The sequence below is a fragment of the Cupressus sempervirens genome, chromosome 5, assembly GCF_028749045.1.
Source record: "Cupressus sempervirens isolate cs-2001-9-10 chromosome 5, ASM2874904v1, whole genome shotgun sequence".
In the NCBI taxonomy this organism is placed as follows: domain Eukaryota; kingdom Viridiplantae; phylum Streptophyta; class Pinopsida; order Cupressales; family Cupressaceae; genus Cupressus; species Cupressus sempervirens.
The window spans coordinates 602,915,034-602,931,567 of NC_143122.1; positions in this window are offsets into that span (position 1 = coordinate 602,915,034).

Sequence of the window (16,534 nt, forward strand, 5' to 3'; positions counted from 1 at the left end):
ACATTAGAAAAATTAAAATTATATAAAGTTGGTGTATGACAATTATACATCCAAAGTTTTCTATGATCATGAAAGTCGAAATAATTTAGATGAACATTTAAAGGAAAAATAAATCTTCATTATTCTAAAAAGACAATTTAAAAAAAAAAAAAATCAAAATTAGATTATATTTGTTTCCCCTATATATAGGTCACTCTAAAGATTAAATTTTACCAAATTCTTGAATAACAAATTCTAAGAATGAATAGTAAAATAAATTATATTTCTCTTTATTATTTCTTATATATTAGGGAACTTAATAATTTAAATTTAGTTTCAATGTTATGTTTTCTTTAGTCTTTTAATTGTTTCAAACAATAAGTTCTATGATTTATTTCCCTTTTTAAAATATTAAACATGTATTTATTGATCACTATATAATGTCTTCAATCATATTATAAAATATGTTGAAAATGAATTTGTAGCATTTGATTTTGATTATTTATATAAATCTTATAATTTAAGAATTCTTTGTACAATAAAAAAAAGTATAAATAATTATTTTGTATAATTTTTCATTTTAGGTTCATTACCGGTACTTGTGGTAAGGCAAATAGTATTGACTATTATCAATTAGTTAACCACTCTCCACCAATCAACAATACTGTATTATTTTTTATCGTAGGTAAACTATAATAACAAAGAATATTATTTATAAAATCTTATTTTTAACTTAAATTTCATTGGTTCAAATCCTTTTGCCTTGTAGGCCTAATTTTTTAGGGATACTTCCCTAGAAGTTGTCTTTTTTAGTAGAATGTGATTGTATTATAGTAACATTTATAAATAAATTTCAGCTTTCACATATAATTATTTCTAAACTTAGATTTAATTTTATGGAAATTCATTATTATTTAGTCAAGTTTTTCTTCCATACAAATTGGAAGTTTTCTTGCATGCATATCCACCTTTTCAATCTTGAAATGTCACACGACATTCCATGTGCTTACTTTATCATATTTTATATTTTTATTTTATTGAATAGAGTAATGCCACATAACAGTGGAAATCATTCGATATAAATTTAAATTGTTTGGATTAAGATGGAAATACTTTTTATCTAATGATTGTACCATAGCATCTATAATTTTTTATTTAGCTCTCATTCTTTCATCAATTCAATCTCCCCTTCCTTCAATGGTTATTGCACCCACTCTCCTTTTATTTAAAATAAATAAATACAGAGATCTATTTATATTGGTTTTATTTATTTTTACTTTTCTTTCCCTTTGTAAACATTATCAATTCTAGGTCATTGCTAGCATCAATTTCCAACCAATTTGTTGATTTGGAGAATGAAAGTGGAAAAGTTTGTTTACATTTTAAGGTACTATATGTTTTATAATTTTTTTCACACCTTGGAACTGTCTATCTTGACACAAAAAGTGACATGGATGCCACATTTCATAGCATAAAAACATGATTCTATAAATAAAAAATGAAATAGAACATACATAAATTGCATGCAATCATCATTGTTATTAGTAGCAGAGGTAAATAGTGGAAGTAGGAAGTACAAATAACAAAAAAGTGAATAAAGGTAAAAAGGGAGTAAAATCGGCAAGAACAACATTGTACATTGTCACTTCAGTCATAGACCATCTGACATGACATAAATATTATTTATTACCACTCACAAAAAAATTGAATGTGTTTAGTTTTATGAATTTTTATGTATGAAGCATTATTTTATTTTATTTTTGAATTTGTACTTTGTTAGCTTTTTCCTTTCTATTGTATTTAATCTTTTTCAAAATATATTATGTTTTAAATAGTAGTTCTTTTACTATTTTTTTATTCACATATGTAAAAAAATAATTGTCATATTTTTTTAAGACATGATATATATAGAAATATATAAATGTGATATATTATGTATTATATCTCTAAATATATATCAAAATTATTATTTTGTATTATTATATTATATTTTTGTTTGTTCAACATTTTTTTTGGATTGGTAACTGGCCAAGGCCTTGATTAATTTTATTAATTCAAATAAATAAGTTACATCAGCTTTACTCCATTCAAACGGACACTGGTAGGAAAGAATAGAGAAGAAAACCTCCAGTCTAGCCCGGGACAAATGTCCTTTATAGTTACATCTTAAAAGGGGCATACCCTAGTGAGATCATGTCCTATTTAAATATATCATTGTAATTACATCATAAAGAGGGGCATACTCTTGACAAATTACCTCCAATTTGGTTACAAATGATCAATACATTTATCAAGATCCACATAAACTAGAGTCGAGTACCAGCTAAGTGCTCACTAACCTCTTGATTAGAGAAATCATCCCTCCTTTTAAGCTTTACCGATCAACATGGTTAGAAATACATATAAACATAATAACCAAGAACTTCCGTTCTTCCATTTAAACATTCCATACTCATACCAGGTTTGTGCTGACGGGTAGGGGCCCATAACACCCTACCCTTTATCCCTCTTCTCATCTTGAGAAGAGACTCTACACTAGTTGGAGTCCAACTAAGCAGACCTTTCCCAAAATTGGTCACTTCTGCCCTCTCCAAGGGTGAGTAATACCAAAACACCCATGCAAGGAAAAAACTCAAAAACTGTAACATAAACAAGAAAAGAAAACAACCAAAATAACATAGCTTTCAAATATTCCCAACATACCCAAAACCATAGAACAGCGAAACAACAACAAGGTAACATGAACATGAAACAAAACATAAAAACTGAATAAGGGAGATGAGAATTCCCTACCTTCACAAAGAGGTAATGGTAATGAATAAAATTTGAGTAGATTTTCCACTTCCTTCTCTCAATCTTCAAGAAATCTTCTTTAAATGTAGAGATTGGGAAACCACCAACTAGTCCAAGGAAGGCCTCTAAATAAGCCTCCAACTCAACCACCCAAAAGGAGCAATAACTATTTCCACCCACTAGCAACTCTAGAAACTCCTAACTCAACCTATACTATGGCTAAATCCTAAGTGTATATGAGGTGAGGTAACTCAAGATAACCATGGTCAATTTTCGCACAAAGGCAAAAAGGGACTTTTTGAGTGACCTCAAAAGTCAAAAAAAGGGGATTAGGGGTTCGAAAAGACCCCTAATCCATACCCATACCCTTTGGTTAGAATAATAACATGTTTTGAAGCCTTAGGAAAGAGGTTTAGAGTCAAATACAATCTAGGAATAAAATAGGTCCAACTCACTACTCTAACTTGCAAAAAGCACTAATCTGGATTAAGGGATGACTAAACTTGATTAAGAACCTAATAGTAAACTGACACTAACTTAAACCAACTTGGTCCAAAGGTTAAACAATTAACCCTAAACAGCACACTGAAGCACATAAACATTTTTTGAGTGTCAAGCGACACTAAAAGAACATAATTATGAACATTAACATTCACTGAACAAAGAAGATGCATACATACATCTCACAGTACAAATATGTGAATTACGAACAAAAAGGTTTCCAAAATTAGCACATAGAGATCAATTTTGTTCCTCCGTGGGGTTTCTTGGCTAGATATCTGCACACTCATTGCACACATTAGTAGTCCCATAAAATCATATGTACATAAATGTATACGTATTAGAAATTTACATAAATTAAAACATACATCAATAAAGGTTTCTTCATCCTACATAATTCTTAACCATTTAAAATATCTTAAATAAAAATCTCAATCCTACATTTACTGATTTCATCAACATACATATATATGAACATTAAATGACAATTATCAAATATATCTAAAGTAACATCAGACAACATGAAATAATAAAGTATGTTTTAAGCATCAAATAATGTCTTGACATCTCGAGTCTTGAATAAAAAAATAAGAGTAATGTATCACTATGCTACGATGGGTCAAGGCAAGACCTCACATCCTCCCCCACTAGGCATGAACTTCCTCCTGATGTTCATCAAAAAGGTACGGGTACTGAGATCGGATTTGCGCTGCATCCTCCAATGAAGCCGTGACCTCATCGTAACAATCCCATTGGACCCTAACCTGGTCTAGCTCTCGGCCTCAAAGTGCTAGGGTCCGTCGGACAATAATGCGAATAGGCTCTAGTGCTAGCTGTCCGTCTAACTCCACTTGTAAAGCATCCCAATCTATAATATGAGACTCATCATAAATGTATCCTCTAAGTAGTAAAATATGAAACACATCATGGATGTGTGACAGGCTAGGTGGAAAAGCTAAATGGTATGCAACAGGTCCTATCCTCTCAAGGATCTCGAACGACCCAACAAAATGCGGTGCCAACTTAGAGCCCTTTCTGAATCAAATCGGACACTTGTGTGGTCGTACCCTCAAGAACACTCTATCACCAACCTGATACTCTTGATATGTCCTCTTCGCATCTGCATACTTCTTCTACCTATCCTATGCCTCTCTCAGGCATTTTCTAATCAGGGTTACCTGCTGCTCCATCTCCTTTACTAACTGGGGACCAATAGATACTCGATCCTTGATCCTATCCCAACTCAAGGGTGTCCTGCATAGTCTCCCATACAAAGCCTCATACGGCGGCATACCTATGGAAGAATGATGCCCATTGTTGTAGGCGAACTCAACAAGATGTAGGTATTCCTCCCATTTGACCTGATGATCCATCATGTACATACGTAGCATGTCCTGCAAAACTTGATTCACTCGCTTGGTCTGGCCATCAGTCTGAGGATGGTACACTGTACTAAAATTGAGCCTAGTGCCCAAAGCTGACTGCAACTCTCTCCAAAATGAAGAAGTGAACAAAGAGTCTCTGTCAGATATGATCTTATGGGGAACACCATGAAGTCTAGCAATGTCATGTAAGAACACCTGAGCTATGTCTTGTGTTGTGAATGTAGTATGCACGGGTGAGAAATGGGAAACCTTGGTCAATGTGTCAACTATCACCAAAATGGCATCATGGCAACAAGATGACATAGGAAGACCAATAATAAAATCCATAGATATAGTGTCCCATTTCCACACTACAATCTCATGTGGTTGGAGAAGCCCGCTAGGATGACGGTGCTCCACCTTCACCCTCTGGCACTTGAGGCATCTCACAACTATGCTAGCAATCTGCACTCTCATGCCTGGCCAATGATACAACTGCCTCAAATCTGCATGTAACTTCTTAACACTGGGGTGTGCTACATAAGGTGCTCTGTGAGCCTCAAGTACAATGAGCTCGCGCAAACCCCCAATGGAAGGTACATACATACATCCCCTATGCCATAAAAGTCCATCAGACTCCAAGGAATACTCTACAAACTTCCCTTCCAAAGGTCTCTTAGAATGTACTAACTGACTAACTTCTGCATAAAGCTCATCAACTAGTAAGTGCTGGAAAATCCACTCTCTCAACTCAGTGCAAGTAGTCACCGATGAAAGCTCATGGCGCCTTCTACTTAAGGCATTTGCAACCACATTCTCCTTTCCCTTGATGTAATGTACATCGAAATCATACTCACACAGAAACTCCATCCACCTTCTTTGCCTAGCATTAAGGTTCGGCTGAGAAAATATCTACTACAAGCTCTGGTGATCGGAATGAAGCTCGAATCTATGACCCAGAAGGAAATGTCACCATCTCACCAAGGCATGAACCACTGCCACTAGTTCTAGGTCATGAGTAGGATAATTGAGTTCATGAGTCTTCAACTTCCTAGACTCAAAGGAAATAGGTCGTCCTTCCTGCATAAGGACTGCTCCTAAAACCATCTAAAGATGCATCGGTACACACCACAAAATCTGCAACAAGATCTGGTACTGCTAGAATTGGTGCACTTGTGAGGGCTCTCTTGAGCTCTTCAAAATCTCTACCGCACTTCTCCGTCCACTCGTACTTCTTCCCCTTCCTCTGAACAGAATTGATGGGGTGTGCCAATCTAGAGAATCCTAAAATGAAGCGTCGGTAATAACCTGCTAGCCCCATAAAGCTCCTCACTTTAGTAACACTGGTGGGTGCTGGCCAATCCATGATAGCCCTAATCTTTGATGGGTCTACTGAGACACCATCACCTGATATGACATGACCCAAATAATGTATCTCAGGTCTGAAGAATGCAGACTTCGACAAGCTACCAAACAACTGATTCTCTCTCAGCCTCTACAATACCTGTCTCAAGTGCTCTTCATGCTCCCTCTCATCATGAGAATAAATCAGAATGTCATCAAGAAACACAACCACAAACTTATCCAAAAAGGTATGAAATACTCCATTCATGAGGCTCATGAATACAACTAGAGTATTTGTAAGGCCAAAAGGTACCACGGTGAACTCGTAGTGGCCATACCTAGTACGAAAAGCTATCTTGGGGATATCACTATCCACAATCCTCAATTGATGGTAACCCAATTTTAGGTCAATCTTTGAGAATACTTGGGCACCCTGCAATTGATCAAAGAGGTCATCGATTCTGGGAAGAGGATATCAGTTCTTGATGGTCACCTTGTTCAATTGCCGATAATCGATACACAACCTAAGTGATCCATCCTTCTTCTTGACGAAGATCACCGGTGCACCCCAAGGTGACACACTAGGTCAAATATGCCCCTTCTCCAAGAGTTCCTCCAACTAAGCCTTTATCTCACTAAGCTCATGAGTATTCATCCTATATGGTGCTCTTGAAACTGGCTCAGCTCCTGGCACTAGGTCTATGTGAAAATCCACTGCTCAAGGTGGAGGCATACCAGGAAGCTCTGAAGGAAACACATCTGCAAACTCCTGAAGGATTGGAAAATCATCAAGGGATGGTTCCATTTTTGAATCTTCCTCTCTGTCACTAATAGTGATAGCAAACAACTGACAACCCTTTCGCATGCACTGCCTAGCTGCATAGCAGAAATCATACGAAGGGACACTAGCCTCTTCACTCCAAAGATCTCCCTAGAGATACCATCATCACCCACACATTCCACCCTCTTCTGTCGACAATCCATCTTGGCGTTGTGGGCATAAAGCCAATCCATGCCAAGAAAAACATCATAAGAACCTAGAGGGGTAATGCGTAGATCAGTCCTAGAGGACATGTCTCCAATCTGCATCTGACAACTCCGCACCATGGAACTAACTGACACTCTGGCTCCTGAGGCTAACTCTACCTCCCAACTAACATCATGTCTAACTACCACTAGCCCACAATGCTCCACCACAAATGGAGATATAAAAGAGTCAGTAGCCCCAGAATCAAATAAAATTGCAACCATATAGCCCTACATAATACCTATAGCCTCGATAATTGTGGCCTGATGCTCAGCTTGGTGGTTGTCAACCACTGCAAAAACTCGATGGGATTTACCCATGTCACCAACTGTCGGCTCTGAAAAAGCCCTGCTCTGACCACTGGATGCCTGTCGCTACGGACACTCCCTAGCTATATGACCCATGCCTCCACAAGTGTAGCATGGTCCGCGAGTATAAGATCATGCACCCTATGACCCAGACTGTTGTGGGCCTCCTGACCTGCTAGATCTACTAAATCCTCCCCTAGAAGAGTGCTGAGTCTTCACTGACTGTGACTGAGGGGCCTATACTTTCTGATCCCACCTAGGACCCTGTGACTACCACTGCTTGGGCTTAGATCCCTAATAACCCTGAGAAGGTTTTTGTTGCTGCTGCTGCTGGGGTTTTGGCTGCTGAGACTGATGGCCCCTAGAGGACTCTGTTGTATAGTTCTGATTCCCTTTCCAAGGGGGTTTCTACTGAGAAGAGTTTCAGATCTGAGATCAATCCCGTGACTCCTGCCTCCCTCGAGTATCCTTAGCAACTAGTGTTATCTCCACTGCCTATCTAAAGGTGGTAGGGAAGGCCATCCTAACTGGGCCCTGAAGAGAGAAATTTAGACCCATGATAAAGTGATCCACATAAGGAAGGAGCTCGAGAAACCTACTCTCGTACTGATCCACTGTAAGGCCTCTCTGATAAAAAGAATGGAACTCCTCTATCTGTTTCTACCGAAAATGCTCTAACAGCTACCTCTCTCAGAATCTTTCTAAGAAAGATTCCCATGTGAGGGTGTCCATCCTCACTCCACCAATGATCTCCTCCTGATGCAACCAGTTGGAGATATCCCCTCTCAACTGATAAACTTCTAGGCGTGATTTTAGATTACTCCCATAAGGGCAGAACCCAAAGCACTGCTGTAAGCTCTACAACCATGCCTCTGCTACTAAACCCTCAGTGGTACCAGTAAACAATGGTGGCCCAAGTCGAATCAATTCCCTGATATCATCTCTTACATGTCTAGGAGGTCTGTCAAATGGGGGTCCTCTCTGATGAATGGAGTCTTCCTCGTGTTCACCCTGACCCTCTAACTGTCTTGGTGGGGGACTCCTAGTCCTCTCTCTGACTCTGGGCTTGCCTCTTCCGAGTCCCTCTGCTTCCACTACTGGAATCTTCTGAACTGGCTGAACTACAGGTACTACTCTTTGTTGAACTACACCAATCAAGGTCTGAAGTGCATCTATAATGTCCTGGTTTGGGTTCGGTGGTGGTGGAGGTGGAGGTGGTGGTGGTGGAGGTGGAGGTGGTCCAGCCTCCTGTCTCGCTCTACCACACCTAGTCCTACGACCTCTGCCTCGCCGACTATGAGTAATAGGTGGCATCTACACAATTAAAAGTTTGAGTTAAGTTTAGGAAGCACAATGGTTTAAGGTTCCTAGTGTTGAAACACGGGCTCTGATACCAAAATGTCATCCCCAAACTACGAGGGCAAAAACACACTCCAATTTTTTTTTTTTTGAATAATAATTAATAATTAAGCATGCTCTAAGTTGAAATGATTGAGATAACATTTTAAGTACAGGTTCTCTACATTACGTCTTAAGATTATAAACATGAGGACGATTACATCCACAATATCTAAAATTGAATAAATCGAAATGAAACTAACTTTCATTATCTAAAACTTTACTAACCGAAATTAAATTTACTAATTACATTACAAAATTGTAAACCTTCCAAAATAAATATCCATTTTACTTAATTTAAATTGTTTTAATTAGAATCTAATTTTAACAATTGCTAACCAAGTCTCGATTAAACTAACATAATTACATATAATTATTTAGTGAAACCTTAAACATCGTAAATAACTACTTCCTAACTAGACCTACTAGATAATATTAACTAAATCCAATTTAATCTAAATTTAATTATATAACAACTAACTAAATTTAACTAATCGTTAAATTAAAATTTTTCCAAAATAGTAAAATAACTAAATTAATTAAAAGCTAAACTAAAATATATATATATATATATCTAAAATTTACAAACTTTAAACAATACAACTAACTTAACATAATGAATAACTATCTAATCTTTCTATCAATTTATGACTAACTTAAAACTTTAGTAAATTAAATTAACACCACATAAACTAACACAAATCTAACTTAATTAAATTTCAAACTAACTTAAACCCTTAATAAATTAAACTAACTAAAAACTTTGATAAATTACACTAACTTAAATACTAATATGGTAAATCTAAAATATCTTACAAGTTAAATTAATTAAACTATCTACTAAAACAACTTAGATAATAACACAATAATAAATAAAACTAAAACTAAGTATCATAAATATAAAATACTAACCTAACTTACTAACACCTATTAACCCTACATCCCCCTAAGCCTACCCTACTCTATACCCTATGCCCCACTTGCTTGGGCAAATCCCCAAGCAAGGTGTTCTCCCCCACGCAGCTGACCCGAGTTCAACCCTGTCCCCCACTGCACATGGAACAGAGCCCCAAGTTGGGTGCTCAACATGGCAATGTGGGGTTAGCTTCAAAAGCTAAAGAAAACATTTAAAGCCTTGATTTAAAAACTTGACTACAACAACTTCCATCCACTACAAGTCTAATCCCTCTCTCACGTGGCCCAAGGGTGATGCAGGAGGGTACGCTGGTCAGAGGGATGATGCAAGGCTTGCCAAATGACAAGTCTCTACTATTTATTATAGTAGATGCATAAAGTAGTTTGGAGATAACATAGGATATTTAGAATATTAAATATATTTGTAGGATATTAAGTTCATTTAGGATATTAGCATATATCCACTTTTGTTTCTTTTTTTTCTTTTTTTTTTAAATTTCTTATTTTAAATAAATAATGTTTTATAAGTCTCAAGGAGGGCTATTAGAAGAATCCTTTTAGATTCTCTATTGCTAAAACATTTAATTGCTCCTCCCATACAAAAGACAGAGAGTTTTGACTCTCTTGAACACATGTTTTTTTTAAAAAAAATTATCTAAGTATAGAATTACAAGCAATGCATGTATTTTTTTTTTGTCTAAATTTTAAAGTAATATATTACCAAGAGGGGATTATTTGTTTCTTTTCAAGAAATTTTATAAGGACTTGTTACAATTTAATATACCAAGAATTTGAATTTGCCTGTTCTATCTATAATGAGTTGATACAACCATAACGTATCAAGAGTTTGAATTATTCATTTCATTCAATAATGCAATACTTTCTCATTTGGATCTAACAATCATAACAAGTGAATCTGCATGCATGATCATAGTTTTTCATTTGCAACATATATGAAAGCTTCGACTTTGTCAAATTTAACATCATCAATACCTTCCTATTTGGTTTCCTACTCCAATAGTCTAAGTTACTCATGATAAGATATTACAATGATAGTGTGAGTTACTCATTGGAATAAGTATAGTTTAGGATGATAATTCATATAACAACTAACATAAAACTTAATGCAGCCGATAAGCAATCCATGGCAAGGTTAAAGATAACTAACTGATTTATGCTTTAAAAAATATAAGGAGATACATAATCTCTTAGTCCAATTGATTCGTTCATAAGGAAATTTAACAAAGAAAATATAATTTGGGTTCTCAAGGTAGGAATCCTAACTTAGCTAATACTTATACATCAACTTGAAAATTTCATTCTATCAAATTGTTCTTCCTTAACAAATTTAAAAACTTGAAATATCACAATTCATGACACTATCCGTTATGCTTTTTTTTTTTTAATGTGCAACCATATTAAATGTAATACACAATTAAATCACATGATAACCAAATATGCTCAACACCAATTTTATTGGCAAACCTAATTCAAAGGCTCAGCTGGGAAAGAATCAGGAAGGAAACCCGGCTTCGTTGCCATTTACAATAAGGTTTAAAATCCAATTTACAATAGGATCTCAATCCCAAATTTCAACAATTAAATCAAATTTTTTTTTTGTGATGATCAAAATCAAGGAATTTGTAATGTTTTCTGAATCTCCTTTCAAGAACCATGGAGGAAACCAATAATTGATCGGGTGACAACCAAGCAGAACCAAAAGAAAATCAAACATGCATAATCATACATGGTTTACACCATAGGATTCACAATGAATCAAGACTAGGGAAAGGTGGATTCTTCCAACAGGAGAAGTCAAGCACAACACCAATTCAGATGCCCAATCGGTGCTAATAACCAAGAACTTCCATTCTTCCATTTAAACATGCCATACTCATACCAGGTTTGTGCTGACGGGTAGGGGCCCATAACACCCTACCCTTTATCCCTCTTCTCATCTTGAGAAGAGACTCTACACTGGTTGGAGTCCAACTAAACAGACCTTTCCCAAAATTGGTCACTTCTGCCCTCTCCAAGGGTGAGTAATACCAAAACACCCATGCAAGGAAAAAACTAAAAAATTGTAACATAAACAAGAAAAGAAAACAACCAAAATAACATAGCTTTCAAATCTTCCCAACATACCCACAACCATACAAGAGTGAAACAACAACAAGGTAACATGAACATGAAACAAAACATAAAAACTGAATAAGGGAGATGAGAATTCCCTACCTCCACAAAGAGGTAATGGCAATGAACAAAATTTGAGTAGAGCTTCCACTTCCTTCTTTCAATCTTCTTTCAATCTTCTTTAAATGTAGAGATTGGGTAACCACCAACTAGTCCAAGGAAGGCCTCTAAATAAGCCTCCAACTCAACCACCCAAAAGGAGCAATAACTATTTCCACCCACTAGCAACTCTAGAAACTCTTAACTCAACCTATACTATGGTTAAACCCTAAGTGGAGATGAGGTGAGGTAACTCAAGATAACCATGGTCAATTTTCGCACAAAGGTAAAAAAGGACTTTTTGAGTGACCTCAAAAGTCAAAAAAAGGGGCTTAGGGGTTCGAAAAGACCCCTAACCCATACCCATACCCTTTGGTTAGAATAATAACATGTTTTAAAGCCTTAGGAAAGAGGTTTAGAGTCAAATAAAATCTAGGAATAAAATAGGTCCAACTCACTACTCTAACTTGCAAAAAGCACTAATCGGGATTAAGGGATGACTAACCTTGATTAAGAACCTAATAGTAAACTGACAGTAACTTAAACCAACTTGGTCCAAAGGTTAAACAATTAACCCTAAAAAACACACCAAAGCACTTAAACATTTTACGAGTGTCAAGGGACACTAAAAGAACATAATTACGAACATTAACATTCACTGAACAAAGAAGATGCATACATACATCTCACAGTACAAATATGTGAATTACAAACAACAAGGTTTCCAAAATTAGCACATAGAGATCAGTTATGTTCCTCCGTGGGGTTTCTCAGCTAAATATCTGCACACTCATTGCACACATCAGTAGTCCCATAAAATCATATGTACATAAATGTATACGTATCAGAAATTTACATAAATTAAAACATACATGAATAAAGGTTTCTTCATCCTACATAATTCGTAACCATTTAAAATATCTTAAATAAAAATCTCAATTCTACATTTACTGATTTCGTCAACATACATATATATGAACATTAAATGACAATTATCAAATATATCTCAAGTAACATCACACAACATGAAATAATAAAGTATGTTCTAAGCATCAGATAATGTCTCGACATCTCCAGTCATGACTAACAAAATAAGAGTAATGTATCACTATGCTACGATGGGTCGGGGCGAGGCCTCACAACAACCACGTGGCATAAATAGAGATCCTAAAAATAATAAGATTCACATGAATAAAGATGTCAAATTCTACTGCTATCTACAAAATTAACATTGAATTCTACATATAACACCTCTAGAAATGAGCAAACAAGAGCTCTAAGAAGAATTAAGTAAAATCATGCACTTGCCTTGCATCCATATAATCCCAATAAAATGTAAATAGTTTGTAAAACCCAAATCTAGAAAATGTGACCTACTCTAGCTTCAAACATAAACATCATCTACTAACCAATTCCCATAGCAATTACACTAAACCAAAAGCCCAACACAAAAGAAGGAATTTCATACCATAATATTTACAATTGCTTTAATATAACCATATAACCAATTGGCTTTACATTGTCCAGGAGCAGTCACAGTATCTAATATCTGTTATAATAAAAAGCTATATACAACCTACCAACTGAGATCTATCATATACATATACAATCATCTTTCGATACAAACCAAAACTAGACATGAGGCTAAATTGAAAATGCTTGCCCTAGAAACATATAACCGACTATTATAGACTATAAAATATACCTAAACATGTAAACATATCCTATTTCTTGTATACCATAATAATATCAGAGATGTCATTAGGGTTCTTAGCATAATAATTGGGGGGAAATTTGAAATCAAACTTTGCCCTGCTAGTCTTTTCCACAATCAGCGTACAAAACTCTAGGGCTTTGTGGTCTTCAAAGGAAACCCCAGGCTGAATTTAAGAATTAACTACTTTCAAATAATTGACTAGCCAGTCTTTTCTTTTGTCCTCCATTATGCCCCTCCAATGAAGAAGGAATTGAATACTGGCCTCCATTCTAGGCCACTCCCTATAGAATGTGTAATTCTCTCTAACAATTAAGGATGAGCGACAGAAAATGACCCTCAATTCTGGACATCTTGGCAGGAATTTTGTGTATTTTTCTGGTAGGGGGATCCTTAGTTTTTTGTCAATACTGCAAATTGCTTTCTCTAGCCCTTTCCTCCATGTGGGGTTGAAGATGCTATGACAAAGACGAATAGAGTCCTCAGAGTTTACTTTTGCCCTTGCCAAACATCAGATTAATGAACTAATGATTTCACTATTGGTTCTCCAAGTAAATGAGTAATCAAAGAACCCTTCTCTATTTGCTTTGCTAACTGCAATTCTTTCCATATTGTCCATAGGATTCAATATCCAATTCCACCATTCCGGTTTGACGCTCCCAAAAAATGACATTGTTCAAGATTTAGTGGTATGGAATACATAAACATTCAAATCCATATTCACCAGTGACAATCGATTAGAATATAGGAAAATGACATCCATATAACAACAGGAGAACTCTCTAGAACCCTACCTAGCATGATCTCATTCAGTAGACGATAGCCTCCCCATTCACAGGGAAAATCCCAAAAGCTAAATTCGGATACCCGTGACCTAGAGAACAAGTAACACTAGATGGAATGCCAACATTACTAATGATGGTGAAACTAGAGGGAACTGATGGGTTTATATCCACATCCTGATTCTATCAAAAAAGCATGTTACATCTATACCAAAGGGGACTTTCTACAAACTAAGACCAAAACCTAATTAACAGCCTAAGCTTATAGGTAAGAATGAAAATATCAAGAGAATTAACCCAAGGTGGGGAGAGGGAAGAGCCTAGGGCTAATCTCACTAGGAAAAGGTAAATCATCATTATAAATCAAAAAATTTACCCCATCTGCTCCTTTGTTGGCTAAACCATCCACTTTTTGATTTCCTTCTTGAAAAATATGACATATTTGAACTTCCTCAAATTGATCTATTAGACCAAGAACTTTGCATAATTTAGAATTCAAGACCCGATTTGGTGTAGCAAGCTTCCTCACTGCATTTAAGATAATCTATGAATCACCTTCAATGATGACCCTATTCAAACCTAATTCAAGACATAACTTCAACCCCTTGTCCAAACCATCTAGCTCTGCCAGGTTGTTAGAGGTAGGCATAATGGATGGGGATTTCTTTGCTACCCACCTACTTGCATCATTGTTGATGATACAACCTATTCCTATTACCCTAAGATTACCTCTAGTAGCCTTGTCAAAATTGAGTTTGAACCATCCATGTGGAGGTGGTGCCCATCTGCACCTATTCCTTTGCTCCTTACTCTTCTTAAAGTAAACTAGGGGTGGATTAATCAATTTTGACCAGTTTTTCTTCATTTTGGCATCCCAAATCAAGAAAGAACCTTCCTCTTTCATGTATTTTTCGAGGTGGGAATTCATCACTTCCACTATACAAGCCTTAATCTTTAATAGTAACTCATCTAAATTTAACTTAGCTTCTTGAAAAATGTGACAATTTCTCTCCTCCCATATCTCCCAAGCCACAATAGAGAGGCATAAATTCCAAAGTTTATCATATACTCCTTTACACATACTTATAGGCTAGGCCTTAAGGAAATTTGTGAAGGATTCTAACATCAGAGAAGAACACTCTAACTTATTTCTAAGCCAATCCCAATAGGCTTGGGAAAAAGGGCATCTATATAGTAGGTGATCCATGTCCTCGCAGTTTTGTTTACAAAGTATACACCTTGAAGGACCTAAAATACCATTTTTAGCTAATATGCTAGCTGTCAAGATTCTATTCTGGGAAGCTAACCATAAAAAGAAGCCTTCCTTAGGAAGACACGCTGAATCCCAGCAAAGTTTGAGGGGGACTTCAATTTTACTCCATCTGTGAGAATGGATCAAAGTGTGATATCTATTTTTCACACTATATCTTTCATCATTAGAGGCAACCCAAATAATTTCATCTTTCCTTTTTTCTTGCTTAATCTTCTTGGTTGATAGTATCTTCTCATAAGCCTCACTAGATAGAGTGTCTAACCCCAACCCTTCCACTGATTTACAAACCCATTGCTTGGTACCTTCCAAAGAAATATTAGTCTTATAATTACCCACTTTATCCCCCCATAGAGAAACCAACTTCTCCTTGAGGTCCTTAGGAAGGGGACTGATCGAAATTGGGGGAAGGCCATCCCAAGAATCATCCAAAAATAAGGCTTTGTCACCCAAGCCCGCATCCCAAGTGAGAAAGTTGCTAATTAAAGGTCAACATCTTGTTAGAAAATTCAAAATTTTGATCCTTTGGGTAAATTAATCATTCTAAATAATGACAAAGGATCCTCTAGATTGAGGTATTTGTGGTAATATATCTTAGCCCACCTTTGATCATGCTCTTTATATAGATGCCAAATGAGTTTCACACCTAAAGCTTCATTTTTCCATTGTAGATTTTGAATCCCTAAACCCCCCAAATCCTTGGGTTTTCATATATTCTCCCATTTGATGAGTGCTAACTTTTTATCTTCATCAGAATCCTTCTACAAAAAAATCCATAGTTTGGCTTCAAATTTTAGAAGAGAACTCTTAGGGAGAGGTCGACAAGAAAGAGAGAAGGTTGGGATTACAGAAAGGATTGAACTTATCTTAGTGATCTTTCCTACTTTAGACAACCATTTATCTTTCT